A 10,210-nucleotide genomic window follows, 5' to 3' on the forward strand; every position below is an offset into this window, starting at 1 on the left:
ATTTTCCGGGCATGGCAGCTTCGGAAGATACCTGTGCCGGATAGGGAAGGAGCCGACGGCGCGTTGCTGCCACTGCGACGCTGAGCAGGACACGGCGGATCATACCCTGGAGGTATGCCCCGCGTGGGAGGGGGAGCGCCGTGTCCTGGTCGGCGTCGTCGGGCGGGATGTCTCGCTGCCGGGCGTGGTGCGCGCCATGCTCGGCAGCGAGGAGAAGTGGAGGGCCGTGGCCTCCTTCTGCGAGAACGTAATGTTGCAGAAGGAGGCCGCGGGGAGGGAGCGCGAGCTTCAGCGGCGCACTGAAGCTCGCGCTCGTGCGGTGGCCCGAGGTCGTCGCCCGGTCGCGAGGCGTCACGGGCGGCCGCCTCGGCGTGGCGGATGACCTAGGCTGGGAGGGGGGTCCTGAGGGGACCCTCCTCCCGCCAGGCGGCGCCGGGTCGGACCGGTTGGGGGTAGGAGTGCCTCCCCCTACCGGTCCGACGCAAGGGGAGGCACCCTCGGCGGTCTGGTGCGGCCATGAACGCCCGGCCGCCGAGGGGTGGAAACAGGGTCGCGGGCGGTTGCGAGTTGGGGCTCGCAGCCGCCACTAAACGCGGCCCCGGGACGGATAGCGGCGGGATGGAGTGGCCCCGTCCCGCTGCTATGAGGCAGTGTGTCTACTGGGGGGACCGATTGTCCCCCCGGGGGATGGGCGCGAAAGCGCGGGCACGGGGAGGATACCGGAAGAATGCTTCGAGCGATTCCCGGTATCCTCCCAAAGCGTGCCGAAGTGTCACCGTGGGGTTTTTAGTGGGTAGGTCCCGCGCCTGTCGTTGTACGGGTGCGGGGAATCCCACACACCCCTCCCACCTCTCCGCAAGGAGGTGGGAGGGAGTCTTTCGAAGATTTTCCCCACGACAAAAAAAAAAAAAAAAAAAAAGTATGAGTCTGATGAGGGCTAATCCCAGACCTATCCCAGACCTAACATGCGTTATCCTCAAAAATATTGATCGAAACCAGGTATAATCGACTGCTTCAGTGTGGTACCACATTACTGCGTGATCCAAACTAGAAAAAAACCCAGGATCTCGTCAACGTGTATGTGAAGTGTGCGAAAGTATGAGTCTGATGAGGGCTAATCCCAGACCTATCCCAGACCTAACGTGCGTTATCCTCTAAAATATTTATCAAGACCAGGTTTAATTGAATGTTTCAGTGTGGTACCACATTACTACGTGTTCCAAACCAGAAAAAACCCAGGATCCGTTCAACAAGTATGTGAAGAAGGCGAAAGTATGAGTCTGATCAGTGAAATTCTCAGGCCTTACCTAGACCTAACATGCGTTATCCTCAAAAATATTGATGGAAACCAGGTTTAATTGACTGTTTCAGTGTTGTACTTCATTACTACGTGATCCAATCCAGAAAAAGCCCAGGATCTAGCCATGAAGTATGAGAAATATGCGAAAGAATGAGCCTGATGAGAGAAAATCCCAGACCTAACCTAGACCTAACATGCGTTATCCTCTAAAATATTTATCAAGACCAGGTTTAATTGATTGTTTCAGTGTGGACCCACATTACTACGTGATCCAAACCAGAAAAAACCCAGGATCCGTTCAACAGGTATGTGAAGAATGCGAAAGTATGAGTCTGATGAGTGAAAATCCCAGGCCTAACCTAGACCTAACATGCGTTATCCTAAAAAATATTGATCGAAACCTGGTTTAATCGACTGTTTCAGTGCGGTACCACATTACTATGTGATCCAAACCAGAAAATCACCCAGGATCTGTTCAACGAGTATGTGAAGTGTGCGAAAGTATGAGTCTGATGAGCGCAAATCCCAGACCTATCCCAGACCTAACATGCGTTATCCTCTAAAATATTTATCAAGACCAGGTTTAATTGATTGTTTCAGTGTGGACCCACATAACTACGTGATCCAAACCAGAAAAAACCCAGGATCCGTTCAACAAGTATGTGAAGAATGCGAAAGTATGAGTCTGATGAGTGAAAAAACCAGGCCTGACCTAGACCTAACATGCGTTATCCTCTAAAATATTGAGCGAAACCAGGTTTAATGGACTGTTTCAGTGTGGTACCACACTACTACGGGATCCAAACCAGAAAAAACCCAGGATCTGTTCAACAAGTATGTGAAAAACGCGACAGTATGGGCCTGATGAGGGCAAATCCCAGACCTATCCCAGACCTAACTTGCGTTGTCCCCTAAAATATTGATGGAAACCAGGTTCAATTGACTGTTTCAGTGTTGTACTACATTATTACGTGATGCAATCCAGAAAAGCTCAGTATCTAGCCATCAAGTATGAGAAATATGCGAAAGAATGAGCCTGATGAGAGCAAATCCCAGACCTATCCCAGACATAACTTGCGTTGTCCTCTAAAACATTGATGGAAACCAGGTTTAATTGACTGTTTCAGTGTTGTACTTCATTACTACGTGATGCAATCCAGAAAAAGCTCAGGATCTAGCCATCAAGTATGAGAAATATGCGAAAGAATGAGCCTGATGAGAGCAAATCCCAGACCTGTCCCAGACCTAACATGCGTTATCCTCAAAAATATTGTTCGAAACCTGGTTTAATCGACTGTTTCAGTGTGGTACCACATTACTATCTGATCCAAACCAGAAAATAACACAGGAACTGTTCAACGAGTATGTGAAGAAAGCGAAAGTATGAGTCTGATGAGGGCTAATCCCAGACCTATCCCAGACCTAACTTGCGATATCCTCTAAAATATTGATCGAAACCAGGTTTAATTGACTGTTTTATTGTGGTACCACACTACTACGGGATCCAAACCAGAAAAAACCCAGGATCTGTTCAACAAGTATGTGAAAAACGCGAAAGTATGAGCCTGATGAGGGCAAATCCCAGACCTAACCTAGACCTAACATGAATTTTTCTCTAAAATATTGATCGAAACCAGGTTTAATTGACTGTTTCAGCGTTGTACCACATTACTACGTGATACAATCCAGAAACAGCCCAGGATCTAGCCCATGAAGTATGAGAGATATGCGAAAGTATGAGCCTGCTGAGGGCAAATCCTAGACCTAACCCAAGCCTAACATGCGTTATCCTCTAAAATATGTATCAAGACCAGGTTTAATTGATTGTTTCAGTGTGGTCCCACATTACAACGTGATCCAAACCAGAAAAAACCCAGGATCCGTTCAACAAGTATGTGAAGAATGCGAAAGTATGAGTCTGATGAGTGAAAATCCCAGGCCTAACCTACACCTAACATGCGTTATCCTCAAAAATATAGATCGAAACCTGGTTTAATCGACTGTTTCAGTGTGGTACCACATTACTATGTGATCCAAACCAGAAAATAACCCAGGATCTGTTCAACGAGTATGTGAAGTGTGCGAAAGTATGAGTCTGATGAGGGCAAATCCCATACCTATCCCAGACCTAACATGCGTTATCCTCTAAAATATTTATCAAGACCAGGTGTAATTGATTCTTTCACTGTGGACCCACATTACTACGTGATCCAAACCAGAAAAAACCCAGCATCCGTTCAACACGTATGTGAAGAATGCGAAAGTATGAGTCTGATGAGTGAAAATCCCAGGCCTGACCTAGACCTAACATGCGTTATCCTCTAAAATATTGAGTGAAACCAGGTTTAATCGACTGTTTCAGTGTGGTACCACATTACTATGAGATCCAAACAAGAAAATAACCCAGGATCTGTTCAACGAGTATGTGAAGTGTGCGAAAGTATGTGTCTGATGAGGTCAAATCCCAGACCATTCCCAGACTTAACTTGCGTTATCCTCTAAGATATTGATCGAAACCAGGTTTAATCGACTGCTTCAGTGTGGTACCAAATTACTACGTGATCCAAACCAGAAAAAACCCAGGATCCGTTCAACAAGTATGTGAAGAATGCGAAAGTATGAGTCTGATGAGTGAAAAAACCAGGCCTGACCTAGACCTAACATGCGTTATCCTCAAAAATATTGATGGAAACCAGGTTTAATTGACTGTTTCAGTGTTGTACTTCATTACTACGTGATCCAATCCAGAAAAAGCCCAGGATCTAGCCATGAAGTATGAGAAATATGCGAAAGAATGAGCCTGATGAGAGAAAATCCCAGACCTAACCTAGACCTAACATGAATTATTCTCTAAAATATTGGTCGAAACCAGGTTTAATTGACTGATCCAGTGTGGTCCCACATTACTACGTGATCCAAACCAGAAAAAACCCAGGATCCGTTCAACAAGTATGTGAAGAATGCGAAAGTATGAGTGTGATGTGTGAAAATCCCACGCCTAACCTAGACCTAACATGCGTTATCCTCAAAAATATTGATCGAAACGTGGTTTAATCGACTCTTTCAGTGTGGTGCCACATTACTATGTGATCCAAACCAGAAAATAACCCAGGATCTGTTCAACGAGTATGTGAAGTGTGCGAAAGTATGAGTCTGATGAGGTCAAATCCCAGACCTATCCCAGACCTAACTTGCGTTATCCTCTAAAATATTGATCGAAACCAGGTTTAATTGAATGTTTCTGTGTGGTACCACATTACTACGTGATCCAAACCAGTAAAAACCCAGGATCCGTTCTACAAGTATGTGAAGAATGCGAAAGTATGAGTCTGATGAGTGAAAATCCCAGGCCTAACCCAGACCTAAGATGCTTTATCCTCTAAAATATTTATCCAGAACAGGTTTCATTGAATGTTTCAGTGTGGTACCACTTTACTACGTGATCCAATCCAGAAATAGCCCAGGATCTAGCCATGAAGTATGAGAAATATGCGATAGTAAGAGCCTGATGAGGGCAAATCCTAGACCTATCCCAGACCTAACTTGCGTTATCCTCTAAAATATTGATCGAAACCAGGTTTAATTGACTGTTTCAGCGTGGTACCACATTACTACGTGATACAATGCAGAAACAGCCCAGGATCTAGCCATGAAGTATGAGAAATATGCGAAAGTATGAGCCTGATGAGGGCAAATCCTAGACGTAACCCAGACCTAACACGCGTTATCCTCTAAAATATTTATCAAGACCAGGTTTAATTGAATGTTTCAGTGTGGTACCACATTACTACGTGATCCAAACCAGACAAAAACCCAGGATCCGTTCAACAAGTATGTGAGGAATGCGAAAGTATGAGTCTGATGAGTGAAAATCCCAGGCCTAACCTAGACCTAACATGCGTTGTCCTCAAAAATATTGATCGAAACCTGGTTTAATCGACAGTTTCAGTGTGGTACCACATTACTATGTGATCCAAACCAGTAAAAACCCAGGATCTGTTCAACGAGTATGTGAAGTGTGCGAAAGTATGAGTCTGATGAGGGCAAATCCCAGACCTATCCCAGACCTAACATGCGTTATCCTCTAAAATATTTATCAAGACCAGGTTTAATTGATTGTTTCAGTGTGGACCCACATTACTACGTGATCCAAACCAGAAAAAACCCAGGATCCGTTCAACAGGTATGTGAAGAATGCGAAAGTATGAGTCTGATGAGTGAAAATCCCAGGCCTAACCTAGACCTAACATGCGTTATCCTAAAAAATATTGATCGAAACCTGGTTTAATCGACTGTTTCAGTGCGGTAACACATTACTATGTGATCCAAACCAGAAAATCACCCAGGATCTGTTCAACGAGTATGTGAAGTGTGCGAAAGTATGAGTCTGATGAGCGCAAATCCCAGACCTATCCCAGACCTAACATGCGTTATCCTCTAAAATATTTATCAAGACCAGGTTTAATTGATTGTTTCAGTGTGGACCCACATAACTACGTGATCCAAACCAGAAAAAACCCAGGATCCGTTCAACAAGTATGTGAAGAATGCGAAAGTATGAGTCTGATGAGTGAAAAAACCAGGCCTGACCTAGACCTAACATGCGTTATCCTCTAAAATATTGAGCGAAACCAGGTTTAATGGACTGTTTCAGTGTGATACCACACTACTACGGGATCCAAACCAGAAAAAACCCAGGATCTGTTCAACAAGTATGTGAAAAACGCGACAGTATGGGCCTGATGAGGGCAAATCCCAGACCTATCCCAGACCTAACTTGCGTTGTCCCCTAAAATATTGATGGAAACCAGGTTTAATTGACTGTTTCAGTGTTGTACTACATTACTACGTGATGCAATCCAGAAAAGCTCAGTATCTAGCCATCAAGTATGAGAAATATGCGAAAGAATGAGCCTGATGAGAGCAAATCCCAGACCTATCCCAGACATAACTTGCGTTGTCCTCTAAAACATTGATGGAAACCAGGTTTAATTGACTGTTTCAGTGTTGTACTTCATTACTACGTGATGCAATCCAGAAAAAGCTCAGGATCTAGCCATCAAGTATGAGAAATATGCGAAAGAATGAGCCTGATGAGAGCAAATCCCAGACCTGTCCCAGACCTAACATGCGTTATCCTCAAAAATATTGTTCGAAACCTGGTTTAATCGACTGTTTCAGTGTGGTACCACATTACTATCTGATCCAAACCAGAAAATAACACAGGAACTGTTCAACGAGTATGTGAAGAAAGCGAAAGTATGAGTCTGATGAGGGCTAATCCCAGACCTATCCCAGACCTAACTTGCGATATCCTCTAAAATATTGATCGAAACCAGGTTTAATTGACTGTTTTATTGTGGTACCACACTACTACGGGATCCAAACCAGAAAAAACCCAGGATCTGTTCAACAAGTATGTGAAAAACGCGAAAGTATGAGCCTGATGAGGGCAAATCCCAGACCTATCCCAGACCTAACTTGCGTTGTCCTCTAAAATATTGATGGAAACCAGGTTTAGTTGATTGTTTCAGTGTGGTCCCACATTACTACGTGATCCAAACCAGAGAAAACCCAGGATCTGTTCAACATGTATGAGAAATATGCGAAAGAATGAGCCTGATGAGAGCAAATCCCAGACCTAACCTAGACCTAACATGAATTTTTCTCTAAAATATTGATCGAAACCAGGTTTAATTGACTGTTTCAGCGTTGTACCACATTACTACGTGATACAATCCAGAAACAGCCCAGGCTCTAGCCCATGAAGTATGAGAGATATGCGAAAGTATGAGCCTGCTGAGGGCAAATCCTAGACCTAACCCAAGCCTAACATGCGTTATCCTCTAAAATATGTATCAAGACCAGGTTTAATTGATTGTTTCAGTGTGGACCCACATTACTACGTGATCCAAACCAGTAAAAACCCAGGATCCGTTCTACAAGTATGTGAAGAATGCGAAAGTATGAGTCTGATGAGTGAAAATCCCAGGCCTAACCTAGACCTAACATGCGTTATCCTGAAAAATATTGATCGAAACCTGGTTTAATCGACTGTTTCAGTGTGGTACCACATTACTATGTGATCCAAACCAGAAAATAACCCGGGATCTGTTCAACGAGTATGTGAAGTGTGCGAAAGTATGAGTCTGATGAGGGCAAATCCCAGACCTATCCCATACCTAACATGTGTTATCCTCTAAAATATTTATCAAGACCAGGTTTAATTGATTGTTTCAGTGTGGACCCACATTACTACGTGATCCAAACCAGAAAAAACCCAGGATCCGTTCAACAAGTATGTGAAGAATGCGAAAGTATGAGTCTGATGAGTGAAAATCCCAGGCCTAACCCAGACCTAAGATGCTTTATCCTCTAAAATATTTATCCAGAACAGGTTTCATTGAATGTTTCAGTGTGGTACCACTTTACTACGTGATCCAATCCAGAAATAGCCCAGGATCTAGCCATGAAGTATGAGAAATATGCGATAGTAAGAGCCTGATGAGGGCAAATCCTAGACCTATCCCAGACCTAACTTGCGTTATCCTCTAAAATATTGATCCAAACCAGGTTTAATGGACTGTTTCAGTGTGGTACCACTTTACTACGTGATCCAAAGCAGAAAAAACCCTCGATCAGGTCAACATGTATGTTAAAACTGCGAAAGTATGACCCTGATCAGGGCAAATCCCAGGCCTAACCTAGACCTAACATGCGCTGTCATCTAAAATATAGATGGAAACCAGGTTTAATTGACTGTTTCAGTGTTGTACTTCATTACTACGTGATCCAATCCAGGAAAAGCCCAGGATCTAGCCCTCAAGTATGAGAAATATGCGAAAGAATGAGCCTGATGAGAGAAAATCCCAGACCTAACCTAGACCTAACATGAATTATTCTCTGAAATATTGGTCGAAACCAGGTTTAATTGACTGATTCAGTGTGGTCCCACATTACTACGTGATCCAAACCAGAAAAAACCCAGGATCCGTTCAACAAGTATGTGAAGAATGTGAAATATGTGTCTGATGAGTGAAAATCCCGGACCTAAACTAGACCTAACATGCGTTATCCTCAAAAATATTGATCGAAACGTGGTTTAATCGACTGTTTCAGTGTGGTGCCGCATTACTCTGTGATCCAAACCAGAAAAAAACCCAGGATCTGTTCAACGAGTATGTGAAGTGTACGAAAGTATGAGGCTGATGAGGTCAAATCCCAGACCAATCCCAGACTTAACTTGCGTTATCCTCTAAAATATTGATCGATGCCAGGTTTAATCGACTGCTTCAGTGTGGTACCACATTACTACGTGATCCAAACCAGAAAAAACCCAGGATCAGTTCAACAAGTATAAGAAGAATGCGAAAGTATGAGTCTGATGGGTGAAAATCCCAGGGCTAACCTAGACCTAACATGCGTTATCCTCTAAAATATTGATCCAAACCAGGTTTAATGGACAGTTTCAGTGTGGTACCACATTACTACGTGATATAAACCAGAAAAAACCCAGGATCCGTTCAACAAGTATGTGAGGAATGCGAAAGTATGAGTCTGATGAGTGAAAATCCCAGGCCTAACCTAGACCTAACATGCGTTATCCTCAAAAATATTGATCGAAACCAGGTTTAATCGACTGTTTCAGTGTGGTACCACATTACTACGTGATCCAAACCAGAAAAAACCCAGGATCAGTTCAACAAGTATAAGAAGAATGCGAAAGTATGAGTCTGATGAGTGAAAATCCCAGGGCTAACCTAGACCTAACATGCGTTATCCTCTAAAATATTGATCGAAACCTGGTTTAATCGACTGTCTCAGTTTGGTACCACATTACTATGTGATCCAAACCAGAAAATAACCCAGGATCTGTTCAACGAGTATGTGAAGTGTGCGAAAGTATGAGTCTGATGAGGGCTAATCCCACACCTATCCCAGACCTAACTTGCGTTATCCTCTAAAATATTGATCGAAACCAGGTTTAACCGACTGTTTCAGTGTGGAACCACATTACTACGCGATCCAAACCAGAAAAAACCGAGGATCAGTTCAACAAGTATGTGAAGAATGCGAAAGTATGAGTCTGATAAGTGAAAATCCCAGGCCTAACCTAGACCTAACATGCGTTATCCTCAAAAATATTGATCGAAACCTGGTTTAGTCGACTGTTTGAGTGTAGTATCACACTACTACGTGACCCAAACCAGAAAAAACCCAGGATCTGTTCAACGAGTATGTGAAGTGTGCGAAAGTATGAGTCTGATGAGGGCAAATCCCAGACCTATCCCAGACCTAACATGTGTTATCCTCTAAAATATTTATCAAGAGCAGGTTTAATTGATTGTTTCAGTGTGGACCCACATTACTACGTGATCCAAACCAGAAAAAACCCAGGATCCGTTCTACAAGTATGTGAAGAATGCGAAAGTATGAGTCTGATGAGTGAAAACCCCAGGCCTAACCTAGACCTAACATGCGTTATCCTGAAAAATATTGATCGAAACCTGGTTTAATCGACTGTTCCAGTGTGGTACCACATTACTATGTGATCCAAACCAGAAAATAACCCAGGATCTGTTCAACGAGTATGTGAAGTGTGCGAAAGTATGAGTCTGATGAGGGCTAATCCCAGACCTATCCCAGACCTAACTTGCGTTATCCTCTAAAATATTGATCGAAACCAGGTTTAATCGACTGTTTCAGTGTGGTACCACATTACTACGTGATCCAAACCAGAAAAAACCCAGGATCAGTTCAACAAGTATAAGAAGAATGCGAAAGTATGAGTCTGATGAGTGAGAATCCCAGGGCTAACCTAGACCTAACATGCGTTATCCTCTAAAATATTGATCGAAACCTGGTTTAATCGACTGTCTCAGTTTGGTACCACATTACTATGTGATCCAA

The sequence above is a fragment of the Colletes latitarsis genome, unplaced genomic scaffold (genome assembly GCF_051014445.1).
Source record: "Colletes latitarsis isolate SP2378_abdomen unplaced genomic scaffold, iyColLati1 scaffold0006, whole genome shotgun sequence".
Lineage (NCBI taxonomy): Eukaryota > Metazoa > Arthropoda > Insecta > Hymenoptera > Colletidae > Colletes > Colletes latitarsis.